The following is a 15,065-nucleotide window of genomic DNA, read 5'->3' on the forward strand; positions in this document are numbered from 1 at the left end:
AATAACGACCAGTGATGAGAAAGGGGGCTCAGTCTGATGTTTCTTTGCCAGTTACCCCGAGGGTGGTGTTCCCGTGAGGTGTCATTCTTTTCGCCACGCATTTTTTTGGCAGATATAAGTTTTGCATAAACCTCTTTTGCATAATTCCAATGTTATTTGGTGGATGCACTGTGTAGATTGCGTTTTCAGACATCCTGTGGTGTTCTGTGTGACTGTCAAGAGTTGTTGGCCAATATACCATACTTCCCCTGTTTGTGTTTCTTTTTAATAAATCGTTAAAGTATTGGACGTAGTGCAGTAAGATACCCCTAAAAAACGATAGTACATAGGGTATTGTAACAGTGATCACTGATATGAGACGGTTCTGTTGCAAGGCATACTGACAGTATTTACGCCCATAAGACAGGGTTTTGTTGTTTTTAGTGTTGCTAAGTAAACAATGTTGGACTACAACTGTGTGTCTTTTGTTGTGGAGTAGAGCGACACTACACTATGCTTGAAAAACCTGGCTCTTGAACATTTGTCCTCTTCCATTATAGATTCTAGCATTTTGGGGATTCACAGAGAATCACCAGAGTGCCACTCAGAGTCTACAAGTCTTAACAGTCTAGTTCTCAAGCAGTACTCCTACTTACCAAAGTATTCTTGTGCAGATTTCCAGAAGCTTGAAAATCCACCCGATTAAGTCAGAAAAATGCGCATTTTACACATTTCACTTTTTTCTTTTCTTTGTCTCCCCATTTGCCCCATGGAAAAACCCATGCTGGCCCCCTCCTCTGATCTGAACTTTTTTTGGTGTGCCCTGCTTATTTCCACCCTCTAACTATACAACCTTTGTAGAAGTGTCTGTTGAGGGGATTACCAGGTGCAAATGCCCCTGAAAATTGTTTGTGAACAAACACACACGTGTAAATTTTGTAGGTGTTGTGTGAGTTTTATAGGTGGTGTATGAGTTTTGTGGGTGTTGAAGGAATTTTGTAGCTGTTGTATGAGTTTTGTAGCTGTTGAATGAGTTTTGTAGGTTTTGTAGGTGTTGTATGAGTTTTGTAGGCGTTGAACGAGTTTTGTAGATGTTGTATTAGTTTTGTAGGTGTTGATGGAATTGTGTAGGTGTTGAAGGACTTTTGTAGGTGTTGTATGAGTTTTGTAGCTGTTAAATTAGTTTTGTTGGTGTTGTATGAGTTTTGTAGCTGTTGAATACGTTTTGTAGGTGTTGTATGTGTTTTGTAGGCGTTGAACGAATTTTGTAGGCCTTGAACTAGTTTTTTAGGCGTTGAATGAGTTTTGTAGGCAATTAATTAGTTTTGAAGGTGTTGAATGATTTTTGTAGGCAATTAATTAGTTTTGCTGGTGTTGAATGAGTTTTGTAGGCATTGAATCAGTTTTGCAGGTGTTGAATGAGTTTTGTAGGCGTTGAATTAGTTTTGCAGGTGTTGAATGAGTTTTGTAGGTGTTGTATGCATTTCAAAGATTCCTCTCACAATTCCTCCTCTCCCACATTAAATCCCATCTGATGGTTATACGTTCACCTCCATGTCCAGTCCCCTCCTTCATAAATGCACTTTACAAATCAAAAATTCCACATAACTCCCATTACGTGATTTAAGATGAGGAATTTATGGCTGTGAATGCCAATTTTTTTGCACTCTTAAGTTATACTTGGGTGTCCCAATGCGTTTCTGAATCTTTTCTCAAGGCTTTATCTTTAAACAATGCCATTCCCTGCTGTATGTGGGACAATTGAGCCAGCTTTGGGAGCTTTAAGTGCCTAAGGCAATGGCCGCAATCAAAATTTTCAAATAGAAGAGATTGACATTGCTTATCAACTATGGTTAGAAATAGCCTGAAAACACCCACACGTGTTGCACAGCCTTATTTGTGACTGATGACCTTCAAAAGGTGCATACATTTAGCCAGACAGAGTACACAATGTCCATACGTACTTGTTTCCAGTGCATATGCCAAGCAAAATCATCAAAAAAGATAGTCTATTTTTGCAATACGTGTTGTTCACATATACCCAGTGCTAGTTATGAAAAGTGCAATTGTGCAAAATATCTAAACTATATAAACATTTTCTTTCAGCATATACACAGATAAATGTACATAAGCCATAAAGCAACACTCAGCATAAGCCATCTTACTAACACCATCTTTGGCAGTATTTTAGCGCCGGTTTCGGTGCTTTTTGTTGCGACGCGTCTTCTGGGAAGAATTGAATGGCTTACTTTGGATTGACCGTCTGAATTCTACTCTATGGTTCGATGTACTGAGCACTGGTGTGAGCTCAAGTTGGTGTGTTGTAAATATGGACTGTAATGAGCCACCCGGCCCTCATTCTGGGATACAAGAGCTCTGCATTTATCTTTAGATGAGACATTGAGGAGGACTCAGGGGGTTTCAGGACCCTTCTAATGAGACCTGGGTATTGTTTATCGACCTGCAAAAGTCATTATGTTGCATTTTTTAATGCAAAAGTGATCGATTGTTCCTCTGTTTGTTGGTCTTGGCCTTACTCAAACTTGCTCTTCAGAAAAAAATACAATTATTAGGGTTTTTTTGGACAGATTCTGAGTAATTATTGATATAATTGTAATACATTGTGATAAATTACTTTGTTATTTCTGCTTGAATTCGCATTCCTGTTTTGTTTAAGAAAAACATTTCGTATAAAGGCACTTATGTTAAAGTGAAAAAGACATGGCCCATTATAGACAAAACGAGTTCCATCAAAACAGCCGAAAACTAGCATTTCCGTGTGATCTTTAATTAAGGCTGGGCTTGTCTATCAACCCTGAAAGAAACAAAAATACTAGTTTTCAGAACAAACAACAAAGATGCAAGTATTCCCAGTGAAATGCCTGGAATGTCATTTTCACTGTGGCATCCTGAACACCTGTTTTTATTTTGTGGTGGCCAAGGGGTCCAATCCTATTAATAATTCAGATAATTGAATCCATGAAAAAGGCCAGAAGTGTTTGGTCCCGGTATTTGAAGATGGGGTAAATGTAAATGTTTGTATTTTATATAGCGCACTTCTACCCGGAGGCCTCGTAGCGCTGTATTCATACCGCTGCGGAACCCATCCTGGCTTTCCTGTGAAATGTCCACTCCTGGGCACCCCCAAGGTGAAGCCAGGCATCCACAGCGCTGCTGGGGCCGTTGTGGAGATTAAGCAAGCTATTGCCCAGAGTGGGACCCATGATTAGACTAGGCACCGAGGCGAGAATTATCAGGTCCGGGGAAATTGAGCCCAAGACCCGCCGAGGCGGGAATTGAACCCTGGTCCCGGGCCAGACCTCTGCATCAGGGTCTGCCGCTCTAACCATTGAGCCACACTTCTCCACAGGGGGGTACCCTGCCCACCATGTGCCAGGAGTAGGCCTGGGCGTTAAATTCCGTTCCGCTCGCGGAATTTGGGTAATTTTGCGTTCCGCAGAGAACGCGAAATTGCCCAAAATTCTGCGTTCCTCGACTTTGTGACATTTTTTGCTTGTTCGCGTTCTCAAATGCGCGTTCGCAAGATATTTCCCCCGAGCATGCAAACAGTGATTGCGAACAGTAAAAAAGCATCGCGAACAAGCCATTTTTTACCATTTCGCGGAGATTTGCATAATGCGATTACGCAAATTCCGCCCACCCCTAGCCAGGAGCTCTTGGATGCTGTGAACCAGGGAACAGCCTTCTCAGGGGTTTACTGGATGAATATTGAAAACAAGAGTTGCCATTATTTGGTGGGATGTTTGGAAGACCTCTGTGAGGTAGGAAGTGTAGGTGTGCTCGCGTCACTCATGTGACATCTGCCATGTTGTCCTTTGTGGGCGTGGCAAGCATTGCATGATGAGCAGAGTGCTGCTGGCTCTTGGTGAAGGCTGAGGGTTGCAGTAGGTGACAGGTAGTGAACCGGGCAATTTGATTGGTTGTTTTACTTTGCCAATAGCTGTTCCAAACATTCTACAGAAAAGAAGAACATTCCACAAGATACTAACATTGAATCAAACCTGCATTTATTCTCTCTGGGCATCTCTACTGGCTATGGGTGAATATCTGTGTTCAGCAAGCGTTCAAGCATAAGTTGTACATTTGTATTCACTCCTGATCTGCTCCACCTACCGCTAAGCTCCTATGTGAAAAAACTGTATGGTTCATATCGAATGCAGAATCATTTTTTCCCTCCCTTTTTGCTTGCTGGATAGAGGTGGGTTGGAGGCTGGGAGTTCTCTTGGAGTTTTTTTTCATGTGGGTAATAGCAGCAAATTGCATATGCTTAAGCTCGTGTGCATACATTATTTCGGAGTCCTTAGCATTTCTTTTGCACGAATCTTTAGCATGGCGTTACCAGAAACATTTGGCTTACTAATTAGATACCTATAGGGTAGGAGGGATGTAGAATTATTTCATAAACGCCCAGATATTTGCATCTGGTGGAATTTTTTAATGCATAATATGGTGAAAACGGCAAACCAAAGAAGCTACAGTTTCCACCCTTGTGTAAGTTCATACCAAATGATTCGGAAAAAATGTGCTTGCAATTCAGAGTCAAATTTTTGTTCCAGAGGCATTCACATTATTTACCTCGATAAACTTGCATTTCACATCAGATAATCCTAATTATTCACATAGCTTTTTGATTTAGACCAATGACCCTCAGCTGCCGTAAGCCTTATATTATCCCCGCAGACACATCCATTCGTGTATCTAGCGTCATAATGCGTCAGGACTAGATGTAACCAGAAAGTGGGCAGAATATATTTTGATGGGCATAATGCTGTGGATCCGGGTGAGATCAATCCCAGGTTCTAATCTAGGAGGAAGCGAAGCAGGGAGCCTACAAATGGCACATATTGGGAGATGTGCCTTATACAGAATAGTGAATAAAAAAATTGCAATTGAAGGTGCTGCACAGCCCATGCCACATTCAATCAATCGCTCATTTATCCTTTTCCATGCGTTGGATGGCCAGCGGCCGTCCGACGTCACAGTGGGCGTGTGCGGAGGACGGAGGCTGGCTGTCCAAACTGCGCATTTGTCATTTTTTCCGCACTGCAACGGAATGTCCGCTGCATCGAAGCGGACATTCCACCATTTGGGTCAGCCATTTGGGTCGCGAGGTGCAAGTGGCTAATGCCTTTCGTATCTCATTTGAATATACAGGTCTTGAGGTCTCTTCTGAATTGCTGGAGTGATGGGGCAGTCCTTAGGTGCTAGGGAAGGGAGTTCCATGTCTTGGCAGTCAGGTGCGAAAAGGAGCGTCCTCCGCTGTTGGCTTGGTGGTCCAGGGGGTGTCTGCGAGGAATCGAGAGACGGATCAAAGGTGTCTGGTTGGTTAGTAGGAGGTCAGGCGTTAGTTGAGGTATGCTGGTCCTTCATTGTGTAGGGCTTTGTAGGATGTGGGTCATCATCTTGAACTGGCATCGCTTGTGTATCAGGAGCCAGTGTTGTTTCTTGAGGTGGGGCTGATGTGAGTCCTTCTCGGTAGGTTGAAGATGAGTCTGGCCGCTGTGTTTTGTATTGTCTGCAGTCTCTTCAGAAGGTGTGCCGTGATTCCTACGTAAAGAGCGTTTCCGTAGAGCAGTCTAGAAAATTGCCCCTCCAAACCATAACACGTGCCAGTGGGGTGGAGGTTTGAGCCAGCCCAACATTTGGGAGAATACGAGGCAGGATGTATGCATAATGTACCATATGAGATTCACATGAGCAATCTTGTGTGCATCATTTATAGAGCATAGGATATTTTTTCTTTTTTTCTTTTGCTATGGGAACCAGTATTCGATACTGGGCCCGTGCATATATTAATTTGTGAAAAATACTATGATTCTTCATCATAAACATTTTCACCATTTGTTAGTTTGGAAATTCAACTCACTAGATTCCTCAGTCTTCTGTTCTTTATTAACTTTGGTACCAAAATGAAGCAGTGCCACACACAAGTCACAAGCAGATCACTATCGTCCAGAGATGTTTTTCTAGGATACACAGTACAGCTCTTGTTTGAGCTGGAAAGAACTTTGCTGGCTGTCAGCGAGAAGTTAAAATTAGTTTGCAAATGTGGGCGCAAGAGATGTTGCTAGGTTTTTAAAAAGTCTGGTTCTTGTGGGACTAAAGGCAGTGGTTGAATTATATGTAGAAATGCAGTCTGACATTGAAGAACATGTTGTGCTGGAGACTGTGGGGGCGGACCAGGTGTCTCCCAGTCTCTGCACAAGTGAGACAAATAGCTTAAAAAGCACCTCTTGCGCTTGTGAAGTAAAGAGAAGTACTTCATCCTTGAAATTAAAAGGTGTACCCCTTGAATTTCGAAGACCGAATATTTTGGTATGGAAGTACTGAAGACAAAATATTGAAATCTAAATATCATTAGATAATTATAGGTTTTGTTTACCTAACTCAACATATACATACTTTGATGAAATATTACAACCGTATGTCGATGTCCGGTTAAGAATAGTAAATCTATACATCCCCTATATGCGCTTTCCTTTCGAAAATGTGTGTTCCTCAATGTTTTTGTCCACAATATGTTTATACCATGATATTTGTATGCTCAGTATTTAGCAATAAAAAAGATTAATAGAACTGCAACCGTGAAATGGATGTAAAAAGAACTACATAACCACAAAATTAAAGTCGTGTAACTCCGTTCCCACTCACTGTGACCAACGCTTAATTTGAGCCGTGGTTACCAGCGGGGGCACTCATTTGTGTGGACCACCACTTACTTTTCCTGATCAGACATTTCCCAAGAGTGAGAAAAACAAACAAAGGGGGGAAAGGAGGAAGATAAAGACGGAAAAACCACCACAAAGGAAGAAAGGAGAATCCAACAAGAGTGACATAAAGGAAGAAGGGTGTCTGGTAGTGTGTTGGACCTGCGATGGGCAAGCCCAGCACAAAGGGGGTAGCTTGGCTCAAGTGTCAAGGCAGTGAAGGCTGTAGGGCTAAGCCGGCTCTGACCCAATAATAACCCCCTGCACAGTCACACCAAAAAGAAGGACACCACACCACTGCTGTAGAAAAATATGATTCCTTTATATAAAAGTTCTCTGCTGTAAATAGGGATCAATTGAGGAAGCACATTCACATTTCATTTGTTACAGCACTCTGGGATTCAGGTTGAGAATAAATACAGTAAATAGGACTTCAGGAACACTGGTGTTGCATAAATATTAGGAATAGCTCTATCAATAAATAACATGAATATCAGGTTTATATATTACCAATACATGGAATAATAAAGCCTGGTTCATTTAAATGCATAACCACATTTTCATTCTGGTATCGCTGCCACCAAATAAATAAATCAGGAAGTTTACATTTGCAAGATAAACCCACTTTGAAAAGGATAACAGTACTTGTGGAATCATGGGGAATGCATGCGGACTTCTCTGGATTCACGGTGCACTGGGGACTCTTTTATGTTCACGCGGGGCCCATGCGCGTGTACCTAAAGACAAGGAAACACGGTAAATATGACATTTGGCCCTCCGCTGCCACCAGGGAAGGATGTCCGCTTGCCGGTGTGGTTTACTTGAGCCTATGGCAATATCGCAGGCACCAGGGTAGCACAGTTCGAAGTCAGTAGACGAACGAACGACTGCCAGCGGGGTCACTCAGTCTCAGCGCTCGCTCAAATCAACGCCGGTGCACAGTTCCTTGATAACGCGGCACCCCTCCAGGGGAAACGAGCCACCTCACTACGGCTGCAATCGAATAGCGATTCAGTCGGGGCACAGCACTTCCTAGGCCAGCATCAGGGTTCTCAGGGGCTTCATGGACCTCCCTCCGACTTCCTCATATGGGGGCTGGTCCCACCCACGGCAACAGTTTCCCGGGTCTCTGGGAAAGGGCAGGGACGCTAATCCTGCACAATGAAGGCCGGCCTCTCCCCGCCCCGGCGCACCACCTCACCTTCGATCACTGCACAACCAGGAAGCGCGCAACGCCGGTGGGGCTCGGAGACGTCTGAGTCCCCCCGCGATAGGCGCTATTCACGAAGGGGGCACTGTGGAAGGTCGCGACTCGCCTTTTCTTCACGATTTCGCCACCGGGGGGGGCGGGGAGGCACATAAACTTGGCCACAGTCTTTTGGGGCAATGAGGCACTAGCTGGGCAGGCGCTGTAGGCGCAAGGTTACTGGAACACGCCTGACTGGAACGCCAGTCAGGAATCAGGCTATTAACCCTTGCCACTCTACTGCCTGTGCTCTCAGCCACCTCAGGGGTCAGCAGGGCAGGTGTCACTCTGGTGTCATGTCTGGAATCTGAATTACATCTAAAATGGCCGCCAGGGACTGGGCTTTATATAGCCAGTGCCCTGAGGTACTGGCATGAGCCAGAAGGTTCTAGAACCTTCCCTGGTTGTGTCAATGGCATGGCACTTTTGAGGTGTCTTTTGGTCACTCAGAGCCACCGTACTGGGGCTCTGGAGCAGCCATTTTGTGTACCTGAGGAAAGTTAGGAAATTCCTGTCAGGAAAGCGCGCCAACCAGAAAGGGCGCCAAAACCTCAAAAGGTCAGGGTTCAAGGAGGCTCCAATGGGAGTCACTCACATGAGGGAAATATGTGTCCACCATTTTAAGGTTAAACACACACAGGTTGCCAACTTCAGTTTTCATGTCCACAGGTTTCGCCAGGCGCCTTGTACATGGGTGCCAGAAACCTTGTGAGCAACTGGGTGTCAAGGAAAACCTAGCCCCATGAAACAACACACAAAAAGGTCCTGGTAGACAAATAAAAAGCGGCAAATTTTGGGAGGTTCAGGGGAACAAAAGAAATCATATTGGTGAGGGGACTCTCAGAAGCAGACGGGTCCAACATAGTGGAATAAAGATGCCTCCGGTATTCAGCGCGCTGACATTTTTCAGGGCTGGCCACTGGTTCTCACCGTGATCTGTGTCAGTAGGTCACGAGGTGGCCCAGATCTGCTGCTAGCTTTGATCAATGCATACGTTAGTGATGGAAGACACATGGACTGTGGCTATGCTCTTACAGAATCACCCAGTCTAGTAGCGAATAAAAGCATTGAGGTATGGGTGACTGGCAACAGCGTACAAGTGCCTCTTTTTATTTTTTATTTTTTTACCTTAGAGCAGAAATAATTGGCAGAGTTTTTGCATAATTCAGGAGAAGGTGTCACGGTGGATGTGTTGGCTGATGACAGTTCCTGCCAAACAAGATGCAGTTCTTCTAATGTGGATGGAGCAGAAAGTAATTTCTCTGTCTAACATACATTTTTGCCTGTCAAAATCTTGCTTTGTATAGGCGCAGCTGGCATTTACACACAAATTCAAACTCCTTTTGTAGATCATTGTCCTTGTTCTTTCTGCAGCTGGGTGTTCTGTGCTTTCCTTCTGTAGCTGCTTCGTAATCCTTTGAGAGGTATGTCATTGTCCTCTAGTTCCATTTTTTTATTTACACAATTTAGTTAATTAGGAGTTTTATAAAGTAGTGCACATCACCTTTGCCTCTTCAGAGCACTTCAATCAGTACAGTGTGCATTATAAACTGAATTATCTTGTGGCACATAGACCACCTACATCGGAGCCCTGGATATGGTGGGGGTATGGTTTTGAAAGACGCTTTACAGGTTATAAGTGATGGGATTGGACTAACACTCTTTGTCGTAGTCTGTCAGTCACCAGAGCAGTACGGATTGAGGATTCACAAAAAAAGCAGTGCTTAATTTGAGCCAGTGGTTTCCAGTGCTCTGCACCGGCACTTAATGTTCAACACCGGAGCTTGTGGCAGCCTGCCACAAGGTGGCGCTGTCTGAGTTTACCACAACATCAGTCAATTGTTATTTCAGTATACATTAAAAATGACAATTACTTGCCGCCCAAGTCATTCTTATAGCTCTGGGGGCCTGGAATAGTCTGAAGTGTCACACTTGTAGGAATGTGATGGTTAGTAGTTGTGTTGTTACTACCATTGGCAGCATGGCAGGGGAAATGTGTGCTGCAAGCTGCAGTGGCCTCCTGACGAGAGCCCTGGCACTTATTTTTTTTACAAATTAAGCACTGAATCAAAAGGCTAGCCAATCATAACATTTAAGACTGACGGGTGGCTCCACCCCTTTAACCCCCTCATTTTGTATTGTTCTGTAGAAGGTGTTAATTAAAAAATTTGCTGAAATGTGAACATGGCCAAATACACCCATTTATGCCCCTCCCCCTGTCAAGACACTGCATTTCTACCTGGCTGCCCCCGGTGACTGTGATGTGATCCCAGCGCTGCATACCAGCCCGAAGTACTTTTTTGCTGATGCTTCCATCCCTGTAGTTAGCACCATTGGGAGAGATAATTACAGTACAGCCTCTTGACTACTCAAGAAGCAGATGCAGTAGGGGGTTGTTTCATGATTAGTGCTTCATACATGATTGGGCATGGCGGGAATCTATGGACGGGGGAGGAGTCTTGTTTGGACACAAAATAGGTAGACAACATTGGCTTTAGGAATATAACTGCAGGCGAATTCAAGATAGATTTGGTTTTAAGCCCAGCTCAAGCCAGGGCAGTAGTTTTACAGTCTGTAGTGAATGGCCCGGCGACATGAGCTACAGCGATTGTCCTTAGTCTTTGAAGATACTCCATTACATGGACCTAGTGATGCTCAGGGATTTGTGGCTGTGCCAAGGGGCCAAGGTGCAGCCCAGTTACCCAGGACCATCTTTCAATGGGTGCCAGGGGGAATCCTTCTATTGGTTTGGCACTGGCATGGTTTGGTGAGGAACCATCTTCCATGCTGCACCACGCTCCCTCTCTCCTGAAGAACTGGGAGAGTTCACCCTGTAATGGGAAATTATGGAGGGACCCGCTGAGATTCAAGGGTCTTAGGGATTTCATGTCAAACTTTGCCCATGCAATATTTCATGATGATGTAAATTTTATACATTAATATGTAGAATTGCATTTAAATGTTACTTTTATAATTAGGGCTCATGATTTTATGGTATTTCTTTTTAACATTTCCGTCTGTATTTATCCATATTTATTTTATGGCCTTCTTATTGGTATTTATCCATATCTATTTTGTGTTTTAGAAATAAATGCAGTCGTAAAATGGTATATTACCACATATACTTAATTCTTAGACGTACACTCGTACATGGATGCCCTGTCGCGTTTTAGCAAATTAAGCAACCACATATAGCTAAACAGTACACCCATAAGTGCATTTCAGTGTTATACTACAAATGCATGTTATCATATGCCTGTATTTAAAGAAATCTGATCCTGTTTTGTAAGTCCCAATTTCAGCTTTTGCCTGGAATTCATGAAAGACAGCATAGTGAGTCACTCACAAGAAACACAATTTTCTGTATTTTTCCATTTTTAAAAATAAATACAGACAGAAAACACATTGTTTTCTGTCTGTATTTACCTGTAAAAATCAGTAAAAACTGAAAACTGGGAGCCTTTATAATGCGTAATAAATACTTCCTGAGAATTTTATATTCCCTAACGCAAGAATGGCAGTGAATATCGGGGCATTTTTGCATGATCAGCTTTGTGTTTTTGGGAGAGTACAAAGTTGGTCAAAATTGTGATCTGACCATTATTGCTACGAACCCTCACCTGTTGCTGATACATCATGTTGCTTCAGCAATCTGATAGGCCACCATGTCAACAAATTAGATTAGCAGTCTTTTCTTTATCTGCTGCCGCAAACTGTCAGTGTCTCCTATGTGGGTCAGCAAATTTTCTGATTTTTGATGATCACTGTGGAATGCCCACTGCCTGCACTTTTTGTAGTGTTTGGTAGGCAGACATGGATACCGCAGAAAAGATGCAGAGGGAGATCCTATGTATACCAGTACAGGTTTTTTGCCTACCCCCTAATACATGTGGGGCAAAAAGGTTCAGTACGCCATCAATAATGCAGTTAATGCATTGAGGATGGGTCTACAAGAGGTTAAACCCCTTCGGCGGGTGGCTAATTCTCCCGCGATGCAGGGGGAGGGGGTCGCGCGCTGCGCTGCGCTGCGCTGCTCCTGACGAGCTGAGCTCATCATGCAGCACAGTGGAGCTGTGCTCATGACGAACTGAGCTCATCATGACTCTGCCCACTTAATGGAACACCCCGCACAGGAGGGGAATTATCCCCGCGTGGGCATTCCGCGGCAGTTATGACGAGCTCAGCTCGTCATGAGCACAACTTCACTGTGCCTCATGACGAGCTCAGCTCGTCATGAGCGCGGAAGGAGTTAAACCTGACCCTGGTTGTATGTATGAATTCAGGGACGGCCATTAACAAATACTAAACTAGAGCCAGTATGATTTCAGTACTCAGTCAGGACCCTTCCCTACACATCCTTCCCTACTCAAAAGCGTCTCCAATGTGCGTCTGCGAGAATACCTGGAAAGAGGAAAGTCATTTAGCATTCACCCAAGAGCTGTAATTAGTTAAAAATCAAAGATTTCATATGCCACAGTTAACAAGCGCGGGAATTTTCAGCCGCTAAATGAGGCGTGAACAGCATTGCACGCGCTGCTTCCCTAACTGACGTCTTCACGCCTTCTTTAAGTAGTCCTAACATTTACATTGTTCACCCATGGAGAGCCCGTCCTGGTCACTCTTTCAAACACACATTCGACTCCTGATTTTTGCTGGAATAATCGTATTCTTCTACCCTAATTGTGTAGCTCGTTGACGTGGGATGCCTGCTCCTTGACCTCCAGTTACCATGGTGATGGCAAAGCATGCTACATGCTCTTGAGCACTGAGCTCCTAGTCTAACTCTCTTCCTGAATTCTTGAGACGAGCAAGCACTTTTGCAAATTAGACTAATGGAACTGCTAAAGAATAACTGTATGGGGGTCATCATGTTCCTTAAAAATCCGAAAGGAACAAAAAAATGCGAAATCTGGAAATGATCAATCTTGGATATAAGATGAGTAAATTAGAAATCTTCCTCGTTTTAAATACGGAGTACTAAAATGTGATATTTTAAGAGTAGCATAATAAAACTTTGGGGCATCATTCATGATCCCGTGCCCTGATGTTGTTTTACGGCAGCGGACATTTAGGTCTTGGAGGATTTCTCCACAGATAGTCTACGAAGTCAAGGTAGAGCTTTCCAAAATGAGTTTTATTTCTAAAAGATAAATCAATATGGACGATATTGAGCCTGAAAGAGAGCATGCACTGGGAGTAAAGAAAGACAGTTATATACCTATAACTGTCTTTCTTTACTCCCAGTGCTTGCTCTCTTTTTATTGGGCACGTCAGTGCTTCAATTAAGACCACTGATTGACCGTTCTAGGCTCTAAGCAGTCACTAGTGTAGGTTGTTGCGGACCAGTTCCCAGGTTTAGAACCACTAGCGTAGTCATCACGAAAAGTGGAAAGTTAACTTGTCCTGTCAAGGTGAGAATGTCAGTGGGATATTTGTTCTTTGAGCACAGAATTGATCAACTCCTGAAGGGATAGATTTGCTGCTAGATTTTGTTTCTAGTGGGGATGTTAGATTATCACCCTGCAGGAATGGTGCCTGTGATTGTTGATGCCAAGAAACATCTTCTGGCTAAGAGCGATGCCTGGAAGATTTGCCTCGTCTAAGCGTAGTTCTATTTCTCACATACTAAACAGGGACACTAAACATCACTTGGCAGCAGAGGTTTCAAGCTTAAGATGGGGCAGTAAAAGCCAAGTTCCCATAAGTGGTGCAACACTGACCTGCTGCCATCTCAAAAATACATCTACTTACATGGCTGTCTATCTATCTATCTATCTATCTATCTATCTATCTATCTATCTATCTATCTATCTATCTATCTATCTATCTATCTATCTATCTATCTATCCTGCCTGCCTGCCTGCCTATCAATAGATAATATTTATTAGACCAAGGAAATATCGCAAACATCTGGCATGAGCAGAACCTCATGAACATATGTTGGACATCCCATGTACATCATGGTGGCCTAAGAAACATATCCCAATAGTTGTACTTTTCAGAATATTTTAATACTTCAAAGTACACAATATGAGGTACGAAAAATCTAACTTTGAAACTGAACTAAATTTCACCTAACAAAATCGATACTAGCTTCATGTCTTTGTATTCACGTAGATGCTTCCATGATACAAAATCGCCATAACAATCACGTACTTCCTTACCACCAGTCTCCTGGGGGAGGAGGTGTGGCTTAGTGTTTAGGACGTTTAGCTTGTTCAAAGAAATCTTGATTCTAATCCCTGTTTCCCTACTTGACACTTGACAACTTGAAATCTCTGCTGCCAAGTGATTTGTGGTACCCTCTGCATGTGAGTAATAGAACTACGCTTACGCGTGTAAATCTTCCAGGCACCGCTCTTAGGCAGAATATGTTTCTTGGCATCAGCGATCACAGGCACCATTCCTGCGGGGCGATGACCCACCATCACCACTGTAAACAAAATCTACCTGCAAATCTATTCCTTCAGGAGCTGATCAATTCTGTGCTCAAAGAACAGATATCCCACTGACATTCTCACCTTGACAAGCGACTATTTTCATACAGGACATGTGAACTTTCAGCCTTTTGTGATGATTCTACGCCAGTCGTTCTACACACCTACTCAGGGAGTCCGCAACTTCTAAGACCCGAGTTGGACAATTAGTGGTCTCAATTGAAGCACTGATGTGTCGCGACACAAAGAGAGCATGCAATAGGAGTAAAAAACATTAAAAAGGCATTTATATATCAGAGTCTTCCATATTGATTTGTCTTGTAGAAATGAAAACTCATTTTGAAAAGCTCTATCTTGCTTTCGTAGACTATCTGTGGAGTAGTCTTGTAAGACCTTAAAAGTCCAGTGTCTGGCAAGGCAAAATGGCTGCCGTGAACAACCATCAGGGCACGGGATCATGAATGATCCTGATGCTCTATTATGCTACTATTAAAGACAATTGTGTCATCCTGGTTGGATCACTTTTGGCGCCTGTCAAAATTACAGCCCCTTAGTAAGAGGCATAGCTATTGTTAGATGCTACATAAAACAACAGAGCCTTTCCCTTTATCGCTATAAGCAAAGCATGCAAAGATGAACATGAAGCTGGAGGTACAGTTTTTACCTAACAATACA

General features: G+C 43.4%; 1 protein-coding gene across 1 annotated transcript in view; it reads left to right on the forward strand.

Annotated features, from left to right (window-relative positions):
- Window positions 1–15,065, forward strand: part of DIPK1B (divergent protein kinase domain 1B) — a 398,361-nt gene that overhangs the window by 101,036 nt on the left and 282,260 nt on the right. The window lies entirely within an intron of this gene.

The sequence above is a fragment of the Lissotriton helveticus genome, chromosome 5_1 (assembly GCF_964261635.1).
Source record: "Lissotriton helveticus chromosome 5_1, aLisHel1.1, whole genome shotgun sequence".
In the NCBI taxonomy this organism is placed as follows: Eukaryota; Metazoa; Chordata; class Amphibia; order Caudata; family Salamandridae; genus Lissotriton; species Lissotriton helveticus.